At 44.1% G+C, this 25,824-nt stretch overlaps 1 protein-coding gene across 1 annotated transcript in view; it reads right to left on the bottom strand.

Annotated features, from left to right (window-relative positions):
• The window catches only part of LOC106744295 (hemicentin-2-like), a 104,933-nt gene extending 83,263 nt beyond the window's left edge, over window positions 1-21,670 (bottom strand). Inside the window, exon 1 of the mRNA XM_014618947.1 lies at window positions 21,497-21,670. The gene's annotated coding sequence lies outside the window, so the exon portion shown is untranslated. The remainder of the gene's footprint in view (window positions 1-21,496) is intronic.
• Between the last annotated feature and the right edge of the window lie 4,154 nt (window positions 21,671-25,824).

The raw sequence follows: 25,824 nt of genomic DNA, 5'->3' as shown, positions 1-25,824 counted from the left end.
AATAAAATGCTTCTACTTAATTAACGCGTTCGTATAAGCTCTTGAAAAATCTCGGAGCTCCGCGAGGAAGAGAAAGACCTTCGAAGCCATTTTCCCTTAACGAGTTTACGATGTCAGACAACGATAGCAGGACAATGTGAGATGATACGTCGGGAACATTTCAATACTCAGGAGATTTTCCCACCGATGTTCATTCTTATTTTCAACTTTGTTTTGATGATATTCCCTTCAAGGAGAGCGGTAAAAATGTCGTATAATGAACACACACGCACACACACACATATGCGAGAGGCAATAGACGTTAAAATCAAGCGATATTGAATTTACTTTAAATACAGTGTTCGAATCGTACATGATAATTCAATCAACTTAATGAGGCGCGCGCGGAAAAATCGGAAACTCCCGGAACGATTCGAATTTGATTGCGACAAAGTGCGCCGAGATAAAGTTTACGGCGTTAGCGTGAAGTGCAACGGCAAGGAAGGAAGTAAGGAAGACGCGGAGAAGCTCCTCCACTACGAACAATCACGGGTTGTAGCGTAAAAACTCACCCTCCCCTGAAACCGGCGTAGCGCCGTTACGCCAAATCGATAATGACGTACGCCGATCAATCGGATACTCGAATAGAAACCCACGCTCGCTGCGCTTCGTACCTTGAGAAATGCGCTTTCGCGAGCACGACCGTTGGAATCTCGTGCCCTCCCTCTCTTTCTCTCTCTCCCTCCCTTTCCCTCTCCCTTTTTACCGCTGATTTAAGTGAGCGAAAAATGGACGGGCGTACCTACGCTCGGGGGATTTTCCGATACGTGTTAATCATCCTGAGACGTCTCGATCCCAACGACGTAGGTAGAGGGTAGTACGTACCCCCTGAAAAGAAGGAGGCTCTTAGGGAAGGCGGCCAAGGCTCCTATCTCTATTACAGCGGAGCGTTAAGCTCCGGAAGATGGGCACGGAGGCGCAAACAAGTGACTAAGGTAGTCCGGCAAGAACGGGTGATGAGAGAAAAAAATGAACACACAGAGAGAGAGAGAAAGAGAGAGAGAGAGAGAGAGCGAGATCGAGAATGAGGCGCAGCAGAAAACGGATACGACGGTATAGCGGCGGTGGCAACCGCTGAAAGTAACGATACGGGACCGCGGTACTTAGATTAACCGATGGACATTTGTCCGGCAATGCGGTGGATTAAGTTCCGGCCGATACTTCCCCTCAACCCGCCTCCCCCCTTTATCCCTACGCTGTCCCCCTTCTCCCGTGGCCAAAGAGTCGAGCGCACTTTATGAATACTAATTGCTATCGGGGAAGACATTTGCCAAGGAAATTTATCGGCTTTATCGGGATCGGACCGTCCCGTCATCCCCCGAAGGACCTCATTGAAAAGAAATATCTCCTTCAGGGTCGGGAGGAAGAAGCGACGGGGTCGTGAGATACGCAAACAGGTCCGTGTTACTTAATGAACTGTACCCTTCTATCTCTCTCTCTCTCTCTCTCTCTCACTCACTCACTTTCTCACTCCCTGACTCATTCACTCACTCTCTGTCGCCTTCTTGGGCTGAACAGTGTACGAGCGTGTATATATATTCAGAGAGAAGACGCGCGTATGTGCACGCGCGTACGTGTGCGCATACACGCCAAATATCGGCTACGTTCGACCTGAATTTGGTATCCGTTTCCGGTAATTAAGTTCGGAACAGCGCGGTTACGACGCACACGACGGATTAGCGCAGCGCGCGCGCTCGCGCTATGTCGCTTTTTCCTCGTGTATTATATTACACACGCCGCGCGCCCGCGCATGGTTTCTGGATGAAGCGCACGCTTTAACAAACCGGGAAGACTACTGTGAATAGGTTTTTATCTCCGCAGTTACGAGCGTTACGGATATAGCAGCTCGCGCGAAACACGCGTTCGCAGGCGGTATTGTGGAAATGTGGATTTACGTGGTAGGGATCCGCGGTTTTGCCAAGTGTGAAGGAAGGAATAAAATATGCGGGGGTGTGTGTACACACGCGGAAGCGGGCTAGGTATGCATTATTTTCGTACGTTTATACTTGGTTAAACGAGTACGACCTGTGTGTGCATGAGCTTTCTCTTTTTCCTTCAAAAGAGGAGTTTCGCGCGCGACGTTATACAGTCGCGTCTTTTTTCTCACGCGTGCCAAGTTGGATTTAAGTGCGACGAGTTACTGTGAAAATTGCGGCGGAAGTACGCACACCAAGCTTCAATAAAGCCTCAAAAAATACTCACCGGCCTCCAAAACTCGATGGCCTTTCTAATCGTTCGCGTCGTGTCCGCGGATAGCAAAGATTACAACACTTTCATCTCGGTGAACCGTAGAACGCATCGGGAAAATTTATTTTTCTGAGAAAAAGAAACTGTATTAAACCACAACTTCTCCTATTAAGTACAGATGTATTGCGGAATTCATTAGAAAGAAAGTTTTGCGACTTTTCCTCTATTAACGGTTGCATAACTATATATTATAATTATGCGACCGATTTCTTGACAGTTTGACATATCATACCGCAGCATATAATATCTAGTTGTACATTTTAATTATACCCAGGCACGCGATGAGGGAGCGATTAGAGAGACTAACAAGTTTTAGCCTACTAAATGTTAAAGCTTTATCGAGGCTTAACGAACGCTCGCTGTTTTGCACAAATTTCAACCACTAAGGTTGAAGGATAATAACAATAAGTCGAAAGATAATAACAATAAGTCGAAGTTGGAGCTGCAAAATCACCGGAATAGATGGAGATAGGAATAGTTTCACGCGCGCATGCGTACACGCACCACATGCCGGATGGGCGAACTATTCGCAATTTCGCCATCCGTTTAAATTGCAACGGCGTGCAAACGACGTCCCGGGACTGCAATTTAATATAATGGAATAATACGTTTTATATGGTTTCTAATAAGCACATCAGTTACATAAACGGAACGAATGTGCTATGTGCGAGACGAGGGACGGAATCAGCGCGAACCACTTGAGAATTAAGCCGTACTGGAAGGATAATAATTCTGCGCTCCCGGTGCGGAGAATATCACACCGAAAATCGTGACAATAGCACTTTACGTGCGATATATATTTCGTTCTGCCACTTGCGCTGCAATCTCAGCCAGTACCCCTTCGGTCAGACACATATGCGAATGATATTGGCCGAAGATATTATTGTACAGGGTGAGGTGGTAACCATTATCACCTCGAATATCTTCGAAAAATAAAAAAATATCCTAATCGTACAGGGTACAAGATACAACTTTGATTAAATCAACATAAATAGAAAAAAAAGCAAGAGCCAGAATTGCAGGTGTCTGATGCATGTATTACATTATTATATAAATAAAAGATTTGTATGTGTACATATATATGTTTACTCGCAGGCATAGAATATAAAAAAATTCGGAATTCCAAAAATCCAATCTTATTGTATTCTATACAGAATATGAAAAAAAATTTTCTAATAACGGCTAGATCAAAATAAAAAAGAAAACACCTGATATTTATAGATGTTCAAAGCAATGACCATTGGTGTCGATGATTTTTGTTAGATAAATCTTCCTCTTGCTTTCAGATTTTGAAGATTTCAAACTGGTAATAGTCATTACCTCTCACAGCCCATATAATAATAACGACGAATAATTAATTACGACGTATATCACGTACGCGTTGAATAAACGTTGTCGAACAAGTTGAAGTAGAGAGAGAGAGAGAGAGAGAGTACTCTTTAAATTTCTCCCTGAATGGAATCTCACCCAAGACAAGCGAAAATTCACTCGAAGCGATAGCGAGAACATCGCCGCTCGTAATCACAAGAGTGATAATGTTTAAGCCAAACTCAGAGAGCGGTGTGATTCCTAACTTGCACGAGTGAATGTTGCAATCGATTAGAGCGAATTTGTTCTCGCGGAGTAGTACATTGGACTCGCTCGTCAATCTCGAATGAAATATTCACCGAACAATTCGGAGTAGAATTCACGACGGAATTCATTCCATATGAATGGTCGGTCACTCGAATTCCACCGACTCAACGGTTGTCACTCCACTTTTCGAGCAGAATTCCGCTCGAAGAGACATTTCGAGAATACGTCAGACGGCTTTGATTGCTCTTAACGTTATAGCGTGTGTGACTTTTGTCGAGCGAACGTGAAAGCGACGACGAAACGCAGTGTGTATCACACATTCATGACTGATGGTAACGTAGAATTTCGCGTGCGCCTTGCCGGCTTGACTTTGGCAATCGCATCCGGCAATTAACTCTAACATCATACAGCTGCGCCCAAGCGCCGCATCCCACGGACCGTGTATCGCTAACCACTTCCTCGCGAAATAGCGTATTCCATGATACCCCAAACGTCGAAATTTTTTGTCAAATTAATCCCCACAGCTATCGTCTGGGCAATTGCCAGGTGGAACGCGTCACTTTCTCTCTCTTTCTCTCTCGCTTCCTCCCTCCCTCTCTTTCCCTCTTTCACGATACCGAGCGCGCCATTGGAGGCAATGATCCGATCGTAAGCGGAACGAGAGCAATTCGTTGATAAATTATCGAGCATTTATGATGACGTAATACGGCAACGTCAGGACCAGCAATTATTTCACCGTTTGCTGAAGTACGCACGCTTTCTCTGCGATATAATATACGTGCTCCCCGTCTAAATTTCATATTATGTTTACATTGGTAGTTTAGCATAAATATCCATTCGTGAAATGTATACATGAAATATATAGAATCTCCCAACTTGAGCTGGTTTAATGAATTACAGTAATTTCACTCAAATTACACAAGTAATTTCGTCGTGATTAATATAATACGGGAAACATTATATAACAAGCCACCGAGAGGAGAAACATTCGCGATCGCGCATTACAATTTTACACACATTAACTAATATTTATGTACGAAGATATATATCAAAGCGCATCTAAGTCAAATCGGTCCAAGTACTCGTGTCGTACGAACGAATCGCGAGATTCCTCAGACGCGGTCACTCGTGCCTCAAAATCCAACGATCGATTTGTATCGCGATACGTGAAAATTCTGCGAGATCTGCTGTGTAACATGTGCGGGGGAAAATAAAATATCTCGTCCTCTAATCCGATAGCGTCTCGAGTCTGCCGAAGTGCACCTCCCGTGCCATCGAAATTGTATATTCCAGCGCTGTTCCACTCAAGGTTTGAATTTCGTTCTGTGTCTTCGCACGAGTACGCTCGCTCCTGCGCGCGAAATTACGCGATCGCTCGTGTCGATTAAAGAACCGGCGATGCTGCGCACGAATTTAAGCTACAGCTCGGTATCAATTACCCAGCTCGATCGCCGTCAAATGACGCGTTTAGTCGGTGACCGGGTCGGCCGGAAGCCGCGGTAGTGGAGCGGGAGGATCATTCGAGACAATTCTGCTAGTTCCGCAATAGAGAGACGCCCATCCTCTCGGGCGAAACCGAGCTAAGTAAAGCGAGCTTTCGCTAATGTCAGTTCGACCAAGTCCCATTCTAATTTTTTTCCGCGCCCGTTCGCGCATGCGAACTCTGGATTATAACGCGGAAAATCACTGCGTGTAAAAACGCTATTCTAATTTTCCGCGAGATCCGCTTTTCAGTTCACTCTCGCAAAATAACTTCATTGCCGACTTAATTAACAAACCACCTAACGTGGAATATGATTTAAAAAGTCGCGGCGAAGGGATGACGTCGGACACTTCTCCTATCGTGAAAAAAAATTGAAAGACCACGTTCTTTCGGAGACACCTACAGATCGTATCGATTTACGGCGGGAATTTCATACTGTTGGAACAATGGGACATCGAGCGCAAGTGAGAAATGTTTGTTGATACATCTAATGAAAGTGTTTACGTTCCATTATCGCTGTTGCTTACATTTCGTCTCTTAATTAGAGACGCTTGCAAATTACGAAAGCGACGGACTGTCAAAGTCCTCCGAGTTCGTGAAATTTTGAAACTACTTGGACGCTCTCAAAGATAGTTTGTGCCTACTTTAGATAGCCTATAGACTAATAAAAACTTACTTTGACGATGCTGTCACTTAATAACTTCTCCCTTGAATATCTTTAATTCTACAGATTTAATTTAAAATAATTCTATCTTAAACAACCTATTTTGATTGATTGATTTATGCTGAAATGGAAATCTAATGGTGCTTCTTCTTCTCCCTCAAATTTGAACTCCTGAGACGACGATACGTGAAATGATTAAAATGATTTTTTCGCACTAACGGTATCAATTATGCTATGGCAACTCGTAAAGCCGTATAATATATGCAAAAGTAATCAATTGAAAACCTGTATTCTTGATGTCCAATATTCATTCATATTACACGATCTCATTATGCACTGGATATCGACTCGTATTATATATGTGCATAATTTGTACTCAAATGCCGTGCGTCTCGCTACACGTTTTTTAGAATCGATCGGCATTATACAGGGACCAGTGAATCTACATATTAATAGTTTATATGTGCGTTAATACGACGTCGCGAGCAAGATTGCACACACTTCCTGTACGAAATTAGATGCTGCAACTTTTAATTGGAAACTGTAACGGTACTCGGCGTAAAGTGAGTATATCAAATTGAATCTCCGACTACATTGTAGAATCTAAGTAATCTCATTATCTTTTTTCTCAATATCCTTTCTAATTTTTCCAAATATTCAATTATAGGAAAGCTGTTTTTATTCACTAGATTTTTAATAACGCAACTTGTTGTCTCTTTTAAATAAATGTTACGCACGAAGTGATAAAAAATAAAACGCAAACGTAAAAATATGACCAAGTTGTAATGCGGAAACGCACGTATAATTGAAGAGTTTAATAAAAAATGCGTTCTGGTGCGGCAGTTTCGCAGCGGTAGCTCGAAAGTTTTCAAATGGATTGGTTTCCGCTTAGAAAAAAAAGATGGATTGGTTTCCGCTTAGAAATATATTATACATGTATTTAACAAAGTACCATCGTACTAACAATAGTAATACTTCACCCGTACTACTGTAGAATATTCAAATTTATGCAACGTCACATAATTCATAAGTGCCTCTCCCTCCTGCCGCCGAAAGTCCTACGTTATGCCGAGCAGGCTATAGAGTAACGACTCACCCATGTAACAATTGCCCTTTTCTTCTCCTCCTCGTTTTCTAGAAACTTGACTAATGAGCCCGATCTTTACTTCCCTTGAAGCGATCTAAAACGATTCTTTTTTTTCTTTTCCCCCTTCTTTCTTTTTTCACATCAAATACACAGTTTTCAAGGCAAAAAAAGTCATTTTTGTCAAAATATATGTTACACGTGAAATTTATAACTCATAACAATTTGCGTATTCGACGTCATTGGCGTTAATTTGAATTCTAATAAAATTCACGATAGAGTTACTAACAACATTCGTCGACAATAATAGAATAATTTACATGTATGTTATTCTAAATTTTCCATTCAAATATAATTTGCACGTTTTCAGACTTTACACATTGCGAAATTTGAACTCAACGAATCGTTCTGATCGCACACACGGTGAACCTGGAATTTTATCGTCAACTCCTCATCATTAACTCGAAGTCTGATCTGATTATTTAAGATATTATAAAAGTTAATGAAAACCTGACATGTCGCACATTTTTCCGGAATAAAAACACAGCGGCCGACTGATTGCCAGGAACATTTAAGATAACTGGCGTGTTTTCCAGCGGAAGTTCTCTTTAAATGAGCCAGCTGCAGAAGTGTTAATGCAGGAAAAATATATAATTAACGCCGCGGGCGTGCAGTGCAGCGCAGCTAACGTTGCTTTTAAAAATGCACACGAGAGAAATGTTTTGGGATCTTGGTAAAAAGATGCTTTTGATAAAAAATTCCCATGCGCGGCGCCCGATTATCGAGCCTTCCCCGTATCGTTGACCTCAACGCGAAACGCGTTTCATGCCCTGGGTTTTCAGAGAGCGAAAAATGTTGGCGCCGTCGAAAATAAAAAAAATAAAAAAATAAAAATGCCACTTCGCAGAGAATCGTGCGCGCAAAAGCTAGAAAGTTCGGTGCGCGTTTGATTCCCACTCGTCTCTCTCTCTCTCTCTCTCTCTCTCTCTCTCTCTCTCACACAAATTAAGGATCACCGTGCCCTGCGCCCTTTTGTTAATATGCTTAAATCGTCGTGATCTCACAGAATCCAACAATGGGGGAATAGGTAATTTAATCGGCGAAAAAGCTCGGTTCGGGAAACAGAAATTAAACCAGTCGTCGCAGTCGACTTTGCAAAAAAAGAAAAAGAAAAAATAGAGAGAGAAAGAGAGAAAGAGAGACCGAAAGGATAAACGAGGCAGAGAAAGAGTGAAACTCTGTAATCGCGAAACTTTTTAAGCCTCCGTTGGCGAGATTTTTTACATTCGGCGGGAGAAACTTTTTCATGACCTAATAATCGAGTAAAAAAATAGAGGTCGTGTTTTCAAGATCGCCTCCTTTTTCTTTGTTTTTTCTTGCAAATTCCCCGTACTTTGTTAATGGAACGTGAAGTAAAACTTCTTAGCGATATTGAGCCGAACTTCGCGCCGAATGTTCAGTGTGTGTGCGCGCACATGCGAGAGCATCCGTGCGCGGCAACATAAATACTAAAATATTAGATGAAGGAAGTTTAATTAGGTGAACAGACACACGGAATCAACTGTAAATAGGGTGCGCAAGATAACGAGCGGATAACTTTGTCCGTATTAAGTTATTTAAAAGGGAGAGAAGAAGCGGAAGGGCGCGACACGCGAAGGTACCCACACGGGTGCAATGCTTACACATAAATATGCCGGTACTTTAATAAAGCATCACGCACATTAGGACGACAAGAATGAGTCTCGTGTAAAACAAGGATGAATGTACAACAAATACAAATGCGAGATATACGAGCCGGAATGGACAGGCGTGAATTATAAAATGCGCTCATATATATGCAGAATGGCGTAAAACTCGTGTGATAAATTTAACACATAAGAGAGCGAAACATATTAAATCACGCGACGCACGCACGCTGATAAACGACGGTAGATTAAAAAAGATCGCGCACATCCACGAGCAGTTTGAAACGCGTGCGCGCGCTCACAAACGCAATCATTAATTTGTACGTTGTATTACACGCTTAATTCAGTCAAGAACATAATGCAATGCATAAACGTCATTAGCCCAACGACAAGATAAATTCGCGTTACTTTGTGCGAGCATTCCTGGCCAATTAACCGTCCGCCCGTGTTAATAATTTCCACGATTGCATTACGCCGCGGCTCTTATTGCTAAGAGCCAATTGCGGGCACATTTGAAATTCCAACGGCAGACGTACTCGCGGTGCGGTAGCATGCGGAGCTTAACGAATACTTATCGGTCGGCGATAAATTCCGCTCGGGCCGTTCCACTACGCAAAGTTGGCGATATCGAAGGACCGTCAACGACTTTTGGTATTCACGAAGGCAAAAAGCGTCAAGAGGTGCCTGAGGGTGAGCTCGGGAAGACTCCGGGAGGAGGAGGATAAGCGGCAGAAAATATGAGAGATATTGAAATGTTATTGTACAGCTGAGACGAACGATCGCGCGATCTCCGCTCTCGCGCTTTCCTTTCGCGCGAAACTTCCGGTAGCGCAAAAAAATGTTGCTGTGGGCTGTAACGCCCTTACGCGTCGCTTAACTTCCCCGCTTTCCTTGGTTCTATTATACCGCCTGAAAGCTTTACAGAAAATAACGCCGTACATATATTGCCCTTGCCGTGTCGCCCTCTCCCCACCCTCCCCTTCGTGCTTATTTTTTTCCATTATAAAGCTCGATACGCTCGTCTTTTGTTTACGGCAATCACCGTCGGAGTCGCGCATAAAGATTAAACTTGCAAAGCGCCAACGGAGCGAAATTCTCGTACACGCTATATACCGTTTCTCGTGTCGCAGGAAGGTCTTTTTTTATCCTCATATTTCTGCAATCAAATTTTTCGAAAATTGCACCACCGAACGATGACCGATGCGTTGTCGGTGCGTGTCACGCGAAAACCGAAAATGTGATAACACGAGATTAAATTGTTTTAATATCAAGCTTCGCATGGCTATTTTTCAGTGCAATATTCATGACAAAATTCTTAACAAAAGAATTTCAAGCGTTGAATTGGAATAAATAGATAGATAGATAGATAGAGAGAGAGAGAGAGAGAGAGAGTCCATAATCAATACGTAAACGTATTGTCATGGATTAACCATCTTAATGAGATCAGTTAATAACGCGTCGTGAATCAGCAGTCTCTTCATTAAAGGTTAATAAAGCCGATTGGGGCGTGAAAGTATAGAATGAGGTTCATTGACATAAAAATCTTAGAGGCGCACTTGCGAATCTTTACTTTTTCCTCGAGTGGCGTATGAAACTTCGATCAGGATTCTCGTGAGAGAGCGACCGCGGAAAAATGCGGTCCTGATACGTCGTCCATCATTATTGACAGTATCATTGATCATCGTAGGTCGTCGGAGAAACTGAAGGAAGCAATCAGCGAGAACATTCGATCCATCTCACCGACAGATCATGCGTTGTTCCTGTGTCGTTGTCTATGTCAACGGCAAACACAGAAAATACTGTTAACAGTAATGAAATCCTCTGCCGAATTAAACAATAAAACGTCGGAATCGCTCGCCGTAATCGCATCCCGGTGTCCGATCTCACGGGGTATTTGCTTGTCGATGGGAATGGTAATGCGAGCGGGCTTGATGGAACACGACGAATTATAATAAAAATATACGCATATTTAGTCGCGATATGTAAAGCGTCACGTTTTTAAGGCGCCATTAAAGCTTCAACGTGGATCGATTCTGGTAACGGAGGTCGGAAGCCAAAGCGCACGTGGTAAATAGCAACGCGCGGGGCCGCAATGAAAGTATGGCAAATCAGAAATAAATGACACATCGATGATGACGTACCTCATTTCACAGTCATAGCCTGCGCACACGCGACGATTGCATTTCTCGCGATCGTGTCTCTGCGGTAATACGCGATAACGATAAATTCAAATTGAAAAATGTAGTTACGCGTATGCGAAACCCCCCCTTTTTTTAATATAATAAAATAATGAATATAAATTTCGACACACGAGACGATGTGTAATTTAGATTTGATTTTAATTTAAACCGAAACTCTAACAGAGGAAAAGCAATCGATATCCCCGAACTTGTTAGCAATTATATCTACGTGGAGATATTTTCAAATTTGCAGATACATATACACATATGCGTACAAATGCAAATTTGAAATAAAAATTGAACAAATTATTTACAAAAATATTTGTAAAGCCAAGCGTCGACGCAGGTCGGACCTTTACAGCGTGCTATTGAAGTTTAACCACGTCGCGTTAATAATCGTTGAGCGATGGACAGACGAATCTCCGCGGAGTTTTACCATAAAAGGTACATTCCATAAATCGTCCAGCGATGACGGGACAATATCTACTTACTGGTTAAGAAAGTGAGTGGTTGAGAAAGTGAGAACAAGCGCAATGTAGCATGCACGGTTTTATTGTAAATAATGAGCTCGCGCGCCTTTCTTCGCGAAAAATCTCGCTCAACTTGACTGAGAAACTGAGAAGCAGCGAATACTGTGACCACATCGATTACGGCCGCTTGGACATTCGATTAATAACGCGATCCGCGAAACACTTTTGCAGGAATATAAATATATATTTCTGTGGTTGCATTTATTATCACAATTAATATTTGGCTATTGCCCAAAGAGGTCGCAGACTATCGATTGCGAGCCTCTCTGCGGTATGTAAGTACATGAACGCATATTCACACATTATCATGGTATTGTGGAATCCAAGAAGCCGGATTCCTGGCTGCACGACGGATCCGGAACTCCGAGTCCCAGATCCGCGGAGACCGGATCTCAAACTCGGGTTCATAATTATCATTCAAATATCCGGAATAAGTATAACGGACTTTCGGTTATAAACCAAATTTCTAATGCGAACCGGTCGGATGTAAGTATTAGGTTGGTGCGTATGAAATGTCGCATTCTCTTTACATGCGGACGTTTTCCTCCCTGTTTTCGTTATACTTTTGTATTTGGCATAACCTCATTCATACTCGTATTGTCCATTGCCAGAGACTCATTTCAACAAAATAGGTTTTCTCGAAGGTCTTCCCTTTTTTATTTCTTTTGAGTTTATTACCGATATGAATTCTGCCGACATTCGCGTCATTTTCTTATATGAGTACAAACTTGGTAATAGTGCTGCAAAAGCTGCACGCAACATAAACCAAGCGTTTGGGGAGAATACGGTTAACAATCGGAAAGTGCAGCGTTGGTTCGAAAAATTTCGGACTGGCGATTTTTCACTGCAAAATGAGCCGCGCGGAAGACCCAAAACGTCTGTGAATAATGATGACCTGAAGGCTCTAGTGGAAGCGGATCCAGCCGTATCCACGAGGGAACTTGCTATCAGGATGAAAGTTGACCATACAACGATATTGAGACACCAAATTGTACTCCCATCGCTTGTGAATCGGCATGGCCCGCTACTGCTCCATGACAACGCTCGGCCGCACACATCGCACAAAACAATTGCGAAACTGAACGAACTGGAATATGAAGTTTTGCAGCATCCACCATATTCACCGGATCTCTCGCCGACCGATTTTCATTTTTTCAAGCATTTAGAGCTGTTTTTAAGAGGCAAACACCATGAAAATGAAGACAGTCTAAAAAACTCGATATCAGAGTTTATTAATTCTAAAGACCAAAATTTTTTTAAGACAGGCATCTACGCTTTAAAATCTCGTTGGGAGAAGTGTATTGAAGCGAATGGAGCATACTTTGATTGAATAAACAGCTTTTGAAGAAAGATATACAGTTTTATACAATCACTTAAGAATCCGACATTTCATATGCACCAACCTAATATTTAAAGAAGCGACCGACCGACCGGGTTGCATAATTTCCAGGGTAATCGCGAATAATTATTCAGCAAAAAAGATCAAAGGTTTAATTCGCGCTCGAAATCGGAAAAAAGACACGCAGAGGGAAATATCTCGTAGAGTTTATTACGTGTACGAGTTTGCGTAAGAGATTGCACCCCCTCCCGCATTGAACGCGGAAAATATCGCGCCACTAAAGGCGATAAAATGTACAAACCGATGGGAGCCACAAAAAAGCGCGCGCGTTACATCAGTGCTTCCCATTTCCATCGGTACGTTTCAGCCGAATGATTTGTCCGATTTCACTTGAACTTTTAATCTTGAAATTCGGACTGTAATATATGCGAGAGATATCTTTTTCACTCTCTCTTTCCATACAGGCATAAATCCTGATTTGTTATTATCAGTGAATATCCCGTATTAGCAGAATGACAAGTGAAACAGTCGGAAAGCCAAGAACAGAAACGCAGTCAATTGCACGTTAAAATCTTTCATTTATGATAGCATAATTACATCTCGGGACGTCTTATGATTGTATCACGCGTGATGAGAAGAAAAGCGACAAAACGTGAGTTAAAGCATCATTTCCTATTATTTTCCCGCAGGGAACGTTATCGGGATATTTGTTCGAGCAAGACTTTATTAAATTAAACGACTCTCGCGCGCACCACGACGATTCTCCGCGACTTCCGTAGGCCGTAGGCCAATTATAGGGGGTTGAGAGTCGCTGTGAAACGCGATTGTTCGCGCGGCCAACCGAAACGTATCCGATAGCGAAAACGCGAAAAGAAAGAAAAAAAGTCTCAAAGAGGAGCAGAAAATGTTGAGATCTGGTCGCGCGCGATCCTCTGGGAAAATAACTTCGACAAACAGGCAGTAACGTTTCCAACGGGCCGGCGCATTGTGCCGCGATTCTTCTCGGGAGAAGATTATGCCTCAGAAGCCGGTATCTCTTTAATCTACAATTTAGGAGAGGCAGAGGGGGAGGGAAGAGAGATAGGTGAACGTATCCGCGGAGCAGTTTGGCAGAGTCGTGCCGATTAAAATTGGAGTCTGTTCAAACAATCAGCCGCTTTTATAATGTAACAACCACGCGCCGCTGTCCGACGCAGAGGGGGTGGCGCCGCTCTTTTATAACTAGCTTCTCCCTTTCATCTTTTACAAGCACCTGCGCAAATATTAAACTATTTGACCTCTTCCCCCCCCCCCGACGCACCGCCACCTCTTCACTATCACTCTTGGCATCGCTTCTTTTTTGCTCTCCCATCTCCCCCCTCTCCCGGACGGTGTTTACTGTTGCATATTATCGCCCGAGTGAACAATCAGCGGCGAGACGCGATCAAGTATAATTAAAATAATTGTTTACGAATTGCACAACTGCATGCAGAGCGTTCAACAGCGGCGAAATTAACGCGGCCAAATGAAGTTGCCGATAACGGCGATTTATCGGCCGATAATCGCTGCAATTATCGGCATTTAATTATGCCGTTTCTATTCCGGCTGGCCGGCCGTCATCGTCACGCTTGCCGAATGACAACTTTCTTCCCCTGAAAAGAACACATCGAATAATCTTTTCAGCGGACTCGCGCCGAGTGGATGAAGCAATAAGAAAGTTCCGACGAATTAGCATTATCTAGCGCCGAGGTACGGGATTAATGAGTTCCCCTCGCGCGTCTAGTCCTGCGTTGTTCTCACTTGCTCGTGCTTCCGTCACTGCTCGTGCTTCTCTCCGCCTTTTGCGCTTTGAATTTTTTCGGCGGCCACGGCGAGCTGGCCGGTTATGGCACGTAATCTTGTAAAATACGGTATAACCAAACTCCCCTCCCTCTCGTTTCCTCGCTCGGTCACTCACTCTTTGTCTCGCTCTTTCTCCTGCCGCTTTTTTCCAGCGGCGGTCGAAAAAGTGCTCCTCGAGAGACGAGAAATACAGACGACGGGCGAAACAACGAGAACGAAAATTTCACCGCAAGATTCTTTCCTCCCCGATGTAATTGCCCAGCCGTTTACGACGTTGTCGCAAGTTGTTACTTTCAATGAAGACGAGGCGGCGCGCGAAACATCGAAATTGTTGGCGACATGACCGGTTCTCCGCGACCTCTCGGAAAGTTTCCAATATAACTTCCAGTTATTTCAACTAGATGTTTTAATTAAATTTTCTTCGTTCGGAATGTTATATGTTCACATAAAAATATGTACGGGAAACGTTTCAAACTGTCTCATGTGAGCGGATAAGTATTAATTCACGCAAAGTTTAGCGGCATTGACAATTAATTTTTTAAATTTCTATATATTCTATAGTCACCATAATTTCGATATGTAAATTATTATATATAACGTTAATCTGTAATTTAAACTCATATTTTATATAAATCAATATGTATTAATATATATAACATATAATATTAATATATATTAATATATAAAGTAAATATATAATATTAATATATAATATTAATTATTATATAATATTATTTGAAAGAAAACGTATTAATATCGAAATAACAGCAACTGAGATATTTGTTTGTGTTCGCGAAATTTAATCCCGCTTCGGCGTACAAACGAAATAGCTGAAATATTTTTGACCTGTCAAAATGTCGGTCGTGTTTATTTATATGTATGTATAAATAAACCGACAACAATATCGCGTATAGAAACAGAAGTGAAAAAGAAACGCGGGATTGTAGGATGAAAGCAGGATGCGAAAGAACGGTGAAGGCGTGTACATGTGTAAGTATATGCTAGAAAGAGAGTAGCGATAGGATTTGGTAACGGAAGCCGAAATCGAGAGCATTTCTCGTACTATTTATTTTATCTGCTTGCTTTTACTACAATACGATAAGCCGCGTTGGAAGCTCGCGCTGTTATCAAACGATCGCTTGAAGAACTTTGGGAAAGAACCGTATCCAATCCGCGATTGTTTAAAGTGCTCTTCACTTCTGCTAGTATCAACGGAATGAGGTTATCAAGTTAGGCTCTCCTTTTCCATCCATCCTCTCTCGATTGATTCGCTATCGTGAAATTGTCGTGTTCGCTTAAGAGAATCGCTCCTCACCGCTTTGCTTTTTCGTTGTTCCTCGAGAGCACCGAGGCCTGACCCTTCCACCGAATCATCTACAACATTTCGCAGCTCGCAAATTACGCCCCGAAATTACCTCCTTCATTAACCCCGCGCCTGATTACTCAAGATAACTTGGACGCCCTTCACACCCGGAAATTTATAACTCGGGTTAAAATCCACTTTCGGGCTTTCTACGTCAAGTGGATTTTTTATGGAAATACTAGACAATCCGATATCCGCGATAAATTATTAATTATATTAAATAATACATATTAAATTATGTTAATTATATTAGAAAAATAATTTGCTGGCACAGCATATTTGATGTTGCCGCAGCAAAATTTGTCAGTTATGTGAACAGCAGAACGATTTGTTAATACCGTTAGTTGCCATTTTCGCTAGATTATTTTGCTGAATCTACAAATTATTTTACTAGAGTAAGAGTAAGTTAAATGTAGCGGAACACTATTCTAACAGCAAATTAACTTGTCTTATGGACAAATCCACTCAGCAGAATTTTTCTCTATCCTAGCAGCAAAATTGTTTCTGCTCTAATTACGGATAAGTCGCTAATTTGGTTATACCAACAAAATTTTATCGCTGTCACGATGAATATGCAATAATGTGGTCTCGTTACGAAAGCAAAAAATTATTTCTGTAAATATTATCCTTCTCCCTGAATAAGCAAATTTCAACTCGGTTGAATTGAATTTTCGAAATTAAAAAATACATGCAAATTTTCGACGCACGCGTAAATGTTAATGAGAGATAAGAGCCGACTTTTCGCGGTTGTGATTATCAGAATAACGCGCGTGTTATGAAGTGCATAATATTTTAGATTGTCAGTTTTGTTGAGGAAATATTCAGAAGCAACGTATCAAGTCTCGCCTCAAAAGTGTGAAGCGTATTGGACACTTCGCGAATAGAAATCAAATCCCCTCGCGATAAATATTAGCATATCACTGCCCATTATGTCGACCGAACTTCGTGAATATGCCGTCCGGCTGTGCATGTAATGACTGTAGCCGTTGCAGCATCCTAATGTAGATAGAGCCGCCCTGCAGAACGTGTACATAGGATCAGCTGAGAGTCATGGTGCAGCCGAGGAGGGAACAATTTACTGCGAAAATCGAATGAGAAATGTATAAACGGAATCTTCTCCCGACAAAGGCTTTACTTTCCTCGAAAACTCTACTGAAAAGTTGATCAGTCAAATAGCTGCCTTCAATGTCGATAGAGACTCGTCGATTTCACGGGACCGCGTTAAAACAATCCTCGACATGGAATTTAATTTCCGCGTTCGGAAGCACTTCCTCTTTGATTGTACTGTTACCCCCGGCCTATTCCGCCAGCGTTAATCCGCTGCGCATTACATCGTAACTGCAAACGTATCAGCTTGCCGCATATTACAATGGACAGGTGGAAAGAAATCCGGCGCTGTTTAATCTCACTTAAGAAAAAGCCGGTTAAGTATACAAAGGGAATCCAATTAGAGTCGAGCGAATTACAACTACACTAACCGGAGAGAAATCCTATATGTTTCGTATACGCGAGGACGGAATAATCCGCGCGCATAGCCGCGCACAGTCGAAGAACATGACGTCGCCGTGCGGCATGTCGAAATAGAAGGCCGGGGACGAAATAAAGGCGACATCAATTTCGCCCTGATTCGCCGGAATTATTAACGCGTTCAAATATAGGATGCCGCGCGCCTTAAGGATCAGCCGAGATCCACGGGGGTAATTATTAATGACCTAACGCGGTGTGAAGACGCGACCCGGCGACGTGGAAAAATTTACGTAGCCCTGGGGAGGACTTACGTGCAACTTTTATAGGAGCGAAAAATAATTCGTCAGTGAACTGTGTGCGTGTGCGTGTGTGTACATGTGTGTGTGTGTGTATGTGTAGCATCGTGTTACGAGTTCGGTCATATTTTTCGAGAAAACGAAATTCTGAGCGTGTGAGTGCGTGCGGCGAAAGATTTTTCGCAAGCGGAAAATTTGCTTATTATAAGCAAAACGAGCCATTTTCCCCGCTCCTCCCATTGAACCGTCAAACTAGAATATTGTTCAAGATGTATGACATATTTAAACATTTACATATTATTTTCTATTATATGTGTACTTTTAACTCAAATGACACGTAAATAAAGCATTAATATGAAAAACAAAAAAATAAATAATATCTCCGTGTTTATAATATTGTATGTATATTCCCCTTAATTTCGTTGAAAATTACCGTTTATTACTTAGATAATTAAATAAAGTTTTAGGAAAGTATTCTTTTTTCAGTCAAATAATAAACTTATGTAGAGACTCCTTAATATCGCCACTGAAAATCCGGCATTCTGCGATACACTGCTTTAAGATATTAATTAACGTTTATAAATACATGAATGATTAAGTGCGTTACATTATCCGGCATAGAACCGAATGTATGCGCTCGCGATACGCAATACCGTATGGAATTCGTTTGCGATTCATGCAAATATGTAGGAATTTAATTACGCATAAAATATCCCCTTTGTACGCTAAAGAGGCAAAAGTGCAACGTTATACGCACAAAGAGCAATTCAATTAACACTGATAAGCAATGATTCAACTGACGGTTTGATTACAAACAAAATATCGTTACAGTTACCGATCGTCAAATATTACTGTCTTCAAGTTTTCGTGAAATGTTCGCGCTAGAGAGCACGAGACATCGAATGTAGCGCGGAACTTTTTGCGGAGGAAGAGATACGCGTAGTCGCATAATGAAACAATGAGACGAAAAAAAGGAGGGAAAAGCGGAGAGAGATGGAGAGAAAGTTGATAAATATTGAAAAACGAGGTTATTCCGAGAAACACAAACTAGCTGCTCGACAAATACGTCTGCGTGGCATTTCCCATAAATTCTCGTGAAGATTTAAACGCTGCGAAAAGGCGGAAAATGCGCGGCAGCATCTTTCGGGGCTTGTAAGTTTACGTGAATTAATGCGGTCCAGTCTATCCTAATCTATGACGAAATCTCGTTAGTTCGTCCCGGCGAACGACTGAAATTCATGTCCACGTAGCGACGTTACGGAGACAAACGTGCGCGCAATTAAAAGCTCACGTGAACGATATAACAAGTGACGAAAGATCGGAGAAACGAGCGGAATAGTTTTCGCGGCGACGACGGCGAAGTACGGCCTGAATTAACGATATCAGGCTGATTCGAATTCGCGCGACGGGATTCAATTAATACGCCCCAACGATCAGCTGGAATTCATCACGAAGAAGAGGAAAGACGAAGAGGACGCAACACGCGTCCGTAATATTACGTACGTGCGTGATATTAAAATCCTATCGTGCCTGTCTTCTTTTTCTTCGCACGTAATATTTATATTTGCATATTGCATGTATAGTACGCGCAAAAACGCAGTTCTGTACGCGGACTCGTTGAACGACGTTCATTCTTTCCTCGACTCCTCCTTGGAAGGAAATGTTCTGTTCGCTTTGTAACTGCTCAAGTCTCCAAACGTCTCAGCGGCTAAACGTTGAATTAAGCTTCCGATGTTATCAGAAAATTTCATTCGAGATTGAGCGACGAACCCGAGGAAACGTCGCGTCCTTCGTGCGTACCTCAATTTGCCGCGGAGAAATGACGCGAAATGCCGCCGGGAGGAATCAGATCGCCTGTTCGTGTCGATGAAAAAGGTCTCATCTAAGCCGGGATTCAATTAATACAGCACGGTGATCGGCCGAAATCCGTCCCGAGAAATTGCCGGGGAGCCGACGTATCGCAAGGACGAACGCCCGAATGTCGGAGAGTTTGCAAGGTGTGTCCAATAAAAGTTTCCGGACTTCTCTCCGTGAGACATCGAAAATCTTCCAATGAAGGAATGCGCGGCTACATCGATCGTTACAGCCGACGTCAGGAGAGTCGGAGAAATTTTTATCGCTCTCGGCATGTACGCCTCTTCCGTCGCACTTCACGACTCGGCGATACATCGCCGACCCAATGACTCATCATTAACAGCCGCCTCTGTTGTGTTTCGAGACAAATAAACGCGTGAAATTACAGTGACCACATATTATAATGCATGTGCGTAATCAATAATTATCCAATACCGTCGATGTTTTAATCACTCCGAAAATATTTCGGGATGTGCGTGCGTTTCTCCTAAGAGGATTACGCATGTTATTTTACGTTTCATTATTATTGTAATTAATTCATACCGAAAGTTCCACTATTGCGTCGGGAAAATAGGATTAATTCGCGTTAATATTTTACTTGTTATTTAAAATTCGTTGCATTTATTTATTACCGGAACGCGAACACAGTATTTCGTTCCCGTCATCTGATTTACGGAAATTAATTTAGAATATAAAATAATTAAATAGCTTTCGCGACTTTTTACAACACACTTGCACATCAACGTGGATAACTTTTTATTCAAGTTACATTTATTCCCAATTATGCTTGCGTTTGTACGTGTTTCGGCTATTCACGTGAGTAAATACGAAAGATATTACCGTTCCCTCTGTGTGCCCTGTTTAGCTTTTCATAACATCGTATTTGATATCAACGCTGTCAATGCACCCTTTTTTGGAGGGGATTTTCATTTCAGACGCGAAAAATATTTAAAAAATCTAACTCGCGTGAGCGTAAAAAGAATGCTTTCAGACAAAAGTTCCCTTTTTCAGGACGAACGGCGGGCAGTACTCGCACGACGGCGCTCGTCCCGTCGCGACGCGTAGATTAAACAACGCGAATCAAAGCGAACTATTTCGTGTATTCCTAGGGATTGATTTAACGGCAAGGCGACAAATATTGTTTGACAATTGGTCGAATGTAATTCGAGCCCGGCGAAAATTGATTTCGAAACAATTGATTGGCATTCGTGCCAATATCAATCCACGCCCGTTGCGTCCTACCGCTGGTGTTCCCTCCGTTTCATTCATTCAGAGTCCCAGGACTCGTCGGACACGCCTGGCACTTCCGCGGAATAATTCACGCGCGGTGCGCACACGCTAAGGGACTAATTAATCTCGCCGGAGGCGTGCAGCGTCCGCGCTCTCGCGGGCGACCGTCATAAGGGTGCTTCGAAGGGAAAAAGGGGTAAAGGAAGGAAGGAAGAAAGAAACGAGAGAGAGAGAGAGAGAGATAGGAAGAAAGGGGAAGGAAGAAAAAAAGAGCAAATCCGGGATTCGCGCGAGTTAAGCGGATTTGGCCGATCGTTCGATGCCAAGGGCATGTTCAATTAGCGGGAACGTCGGGAATGGAATTGCCGTGAAAATTCCGCCGCGGGAAATCTCGGATGCTGCCGCGCGATAACGACGCCCCGCGCAGGGTAACCCCGTCCATCAAGCGGGCGCCGAAAATAACCTCCAGCCGAAGGAAGGGTGGAAACCACCACCCCTCGCCGTCAGGAGGATCCAGCCCGCGTCTACGATCCAAGGATCGGGAACCGATCAATAAGTACGGTTACGCGAGCGCAACTCGGATCCACCGTGGATCCGGTACGTGCGCGTCGCCTCGTCCTTCTGTGCGACGGGACTTACGTGTCGCGGCACGACGTCACTGGATCGGATCGCTGGATCGCGGCTCCGCGCGCCGCGTCGGGCGTCGCACGGTGTTGACATCGCGACGATTAATCCTGTCCGAGAGAGAAAGATAGATATAGATAGAGAGAGAGAGAGAGAGGGAGCCTCTATCTGTGTATCCACGTAACTGCGTCTTCCACCCCCGCGCACCCGTATCACTAGCCGTCCNCTTTAAATCCGACGGCCGATCGACGTGTCGATGACGTCTCGCGCGGAGAAAGCGAGAGAGATTGTCATTAAAACGCGGCTGACACGTTGTCCTCGTCGTCGTCGTCCTCGAGGCTGCGAGAAAAAGTGAGAAAGAAGCGTAGAGACGATGACACGCCGGGACAGTTACGAAGGAAGAAAAAACAACAGAAAGAAAGAACGAAGCGCGACGACGTGCGCGACCGAGACACGTCGGAGATTGACGCGCGATCGCCGGCCGACACAGCGCGGGTTCGACGCCGATCTCGTCGGGAATTGCACTGGCCGGTTCAGCCCTTTACTCCGTCGGAGGGGTGGCGGCGTGAGAGAGCGCGCCGTAGGGAAGGGATAAACGGGTGGGAGGGAAAGGAGCGAGGCAGGGCGCGGTGGGGACGACGGGCCTGGCGTGGGAGGATGGAGTAGAGCTGTGGGTTGAGCGAGGCCGGCAGGGGGGTAGGGGAGGATGAGGATATATACCTAGCAGCATCCACAGTGCTGAAAACCACCGTGGTACATTTCGCGGAGCTCCCACGAGGGACGAGGGAGAGCAGTGGCGGAATCCGAGACGGGGGAGGGGACACATGAGGGGGAGGGCGGAAAAGGTAAAAAAAAAAGGGGGGGAATAAGAAAAAAAGGAGAAGGGGGGACGAGGTGGAGCCGGTGGCCTCTAGGAAATTAAAACAAAAAGCATAGGGAAGCACATCGTGTCGCTGGAAACGGACTCGTATACACGCCAACGCGCGCTCGCTCCGTCTCTCTTTCTCTCGTCGTCACGCTACATCCGTCCCTCTTCCGTCGCCGGTCGCATCGGTTTCCCTTCTCCGTTGGGCGGAGTCACTTTTATTTCCCTTTATCGTTTATTACGAGTGGTACGTTGCCCGCCGACACGCTCGTCGTCGAAAAAGGCGCGCAAGAAGGTGTCGACGCGTTTTTTTCCCCTCCTCTCATCCCCCGGACTTTTCTTTTCGACTTCCTCCCCCGAAGATTCCGCTCTTTCCGCGTCGCTGCTGGGAATAAGTCGAAAATTCAGGTGGGGGTGCTCGTGAGTGGGCGATAGGGTGGGCCCGGGGGAGAGCGACAGATCGATAGCGTTAGTCGATACGTCGGTTACGTTACCCTCGTTCGATGTCGTTGTCCTGTGTGCACGGTAACTCTCTTATTGTACTCCTCCTTTTCTCTATTTTATTCGTCGAATCGCGGTGTATATCTTTCCGATACATATACGCGAGTGCAATCGATGCTAAAGTATTACACACAGTTTTCAATCTATTTCCGACGTGCTCAGATACGTCCGCGAAACTCCGATGAATGCGGCGTGTAAATCGCTAAAAAATACTTATGACGGCTGAACGACCACGGCACGGAGTTTGGCGCGATAGGAAAAGCACATCTATATCGCGAAGACGTATTTCTCGCCGTCGTCGTTTCTCATCCGTTTCTTATGATCGATTAATTACGCGTTTCGTAACAAAGCGGGAAGTTGCGCGGACGATTTCTTTTCTTTTCCCCCGTAATATCGCATTTTACTTTCACGAGAAAGTATCTTCCAACTTCTATGCGCGCGTGTCGTTCCGATATTAAATGATTATTAAATTACCACGGTTTACCGTGCGGCATCGTGTTTCGTAAACTCGGATCGAAAGATACGTCGAGATTTTACAAATTATTGCGAAAATCACGAATGCAAGAGTTACGGCGCGCAATGGCGCGTGAAAATGGAGATGCAACGCGTGTATTGCGACACATTGCATGAAATGTACGTCAAAATATCGCGATATTAAAGATATCGCATTATTAAACACAACATGTAACGTTACCCGCCTTTACTCTGCACATCACTGTCGTAATGTCGCAGCTGCGAACAAACTTTACTGAGAGAAAACTGTTCGGTGTTTGCAACTATAATTGCATAAACGAGAGAATTATAGTCTAGAAAACCATTTTTTAGGCGCTGCTATAGTGTCAGTGATAATAGCCTTACATGCATATTGCTGCTACCATTTTCCAGGTTAAAGCCGGAAGAAGAAGACACATTTGATACTAAAAATGATTACAATTTTAGTGGGATTTCCCTCAGTAAGCGTGTTACCGCGCGCAAAACTGTCGCGATACGTCGTAAATGTCTAAATTTGAGCATTACATCAAACTTTTAATTGTGCTACACAGTGGGAGCTAAGATAATACGATCAATTTAATTTTACTGATTTACTCATATTCTTTGACCCTGATGATGTATTAAGTTTCCATTTTAACAGTCTTATCAAAATAGGTTGTCCGAGGCAACATGAAAATTAAATCTGTAGAATTAAATATATATATATACACACAAGAGAGAAGTCAATAAGTGTCAGTATCGTCAAAATAGGTTTCTATTAGTCTACCTAAATAGATGCAAACTATCCTTAAAAACGTCAAAATAGCATCACAATTTCTACTTCCGGGTCGCGACTTCGGCGTGTACGCGTTGCTTCATCTGCGTCAGTCCGCTGCCTCTCCTCGCTTTATTCACGTTCACACTTTATCTATAAACACACTTTCTTCCCATTGTCTCGCCGACAAACTTCCCAACCGGGAGAAGTTCAAGGTGGGAAATTCGTTCGCTCGAACGAAACTGTCTTTACTCATACGTCGGAGAATTTTCCCGCGCGCGCGCTTCATATTGCGGAGAAGGAATTTAGCGCGCGCGCGCGCAAGATAAATCGAGTTTGGAACGTGAGTAGGCGAATGGGCGAGCGGTACAGGATCTTATTGCGGATAAGTACGTGGTATGTGTGTGTATGTGTGTGTGGAGGGTGCTTAGTGGACAAGCGCAATTTATCCGCTATTTCTCACGAGATTTATCCGCCCATTCTTTAATCCCGATTCGTCCTCGTCGCGCGAAACTTCCAATTTTTTCCTCCTCCCTGCCTTCCTCCCTCGCTCCTCTTTTTTTTTTGTCGGGACCGGCTCGAAACTATTTTTTCCCCCGTCACCCTTTGTGCCAGGCAGGAAGTTCTCGTCGGCGTGCGCGGGCGCGCGCGCTTCCGCGATAAATCGAACCGGCGGGCGGGAGTGAGAGGGACGCGGAGAGAAAGCGAGAGGCTGACTCACCTTATTGCAGACGTATAAACGCCGGGAACGTGCGCGACTTTTTCGCCATTTCTCGCGAGAGAGACTTTTCTATCGTCTACCTTTAATTCTTCCGCCGACTGCCGGCTGGGGAGGCGGGATAGAATCGAATCGGGAACCGGCGCATCCGAACTAACCAGGCGGATTTTTATCGCGCGCCGCGCGCGCTTCAACGAAGATGTGCGTGCCGTCAGCCGAGCTTAATCCATTCATGCGTGTCCTCCTCGGTCGGCGGTATCGCTCGACGGCTTCGCGAACGGCGCGGCGAAATATCTCTCTCGCATTCGCGCATTTCTTCCTCAGCCTCGCGAGTTAAATTCAACAATATCGCGTTTGTCCAAGTCCCCCGAGACGTCGTGTCGCGAGAAATCCCGGAGCGACCGATCTCAGAACCGATCAGCCGCGCGGCATGTGAGTTTAATATACAACGCGAATGGAAGAAGAATCTCCGCCATATTCTATCGAACTTTCCTAATATCCGAGCAGCCGCGAGCCGTTTCTGTTGGAACTATTTCGGAGCTTTTCGGCGTTTCGTTTCAAGGGCGGAAATTTTAGCGAGCCGATTAATCGGGAAGAGTTCCATTTCTTTCGAAATTTCTCCAAATTTCTCGAAGAAAGACTCATGTATATATGTGTGTGTGTGTGTGTGTGTGTGGCCGAGATGAGAGGCGGTCACGACGATAGGCGAGTGCGGAACAATTCCCAGCATCCTCCTTTTATCGGTCCATCCACCTCTCGCTTTAATTCCACGGTGGCGCGCGTCCCGCGCTCCCCGAGATGAGAATCTTTTATTTACACACGTCGCGCTATCCGTTAACTTTTTATTTTCACATCGGCCGCGCTTCCTCCCTCGCCCCCGTCATATCCTCCTCCTCCTCGCGGGGGATTTCGCGCGCAAGATAAGGGCGGTTTGCCAGCCGGCTTACGCGCGAGGTGGGGAAGGGTGCACTCTTATTGCGGATAGGTGGGTGCTTAGTGGACGGGCGCGATTT

The sequence above is a fragment of the Dinoponera quadriceps genome, unplaced genomic scaffold (assembly GCF_001313825.1).
Source record: "Dinoponera quadriceps isolate SergipeBrazil2010 unplaced genomic scaffold, ASM131382v1 scaffold707, whole genome shotgun sequence".
Taxonomy (NCBI): Eukaryota; Metazoa; Arthropoda; class Insecta; order Hymenoptera; family Formicidae; genus Dinoponera; species Dinoponera quadriceps.
Note: the sequence above shows the minus strand (reverse complement) of the source record. Positions and strands in the feature narration are given on the sequence as shown.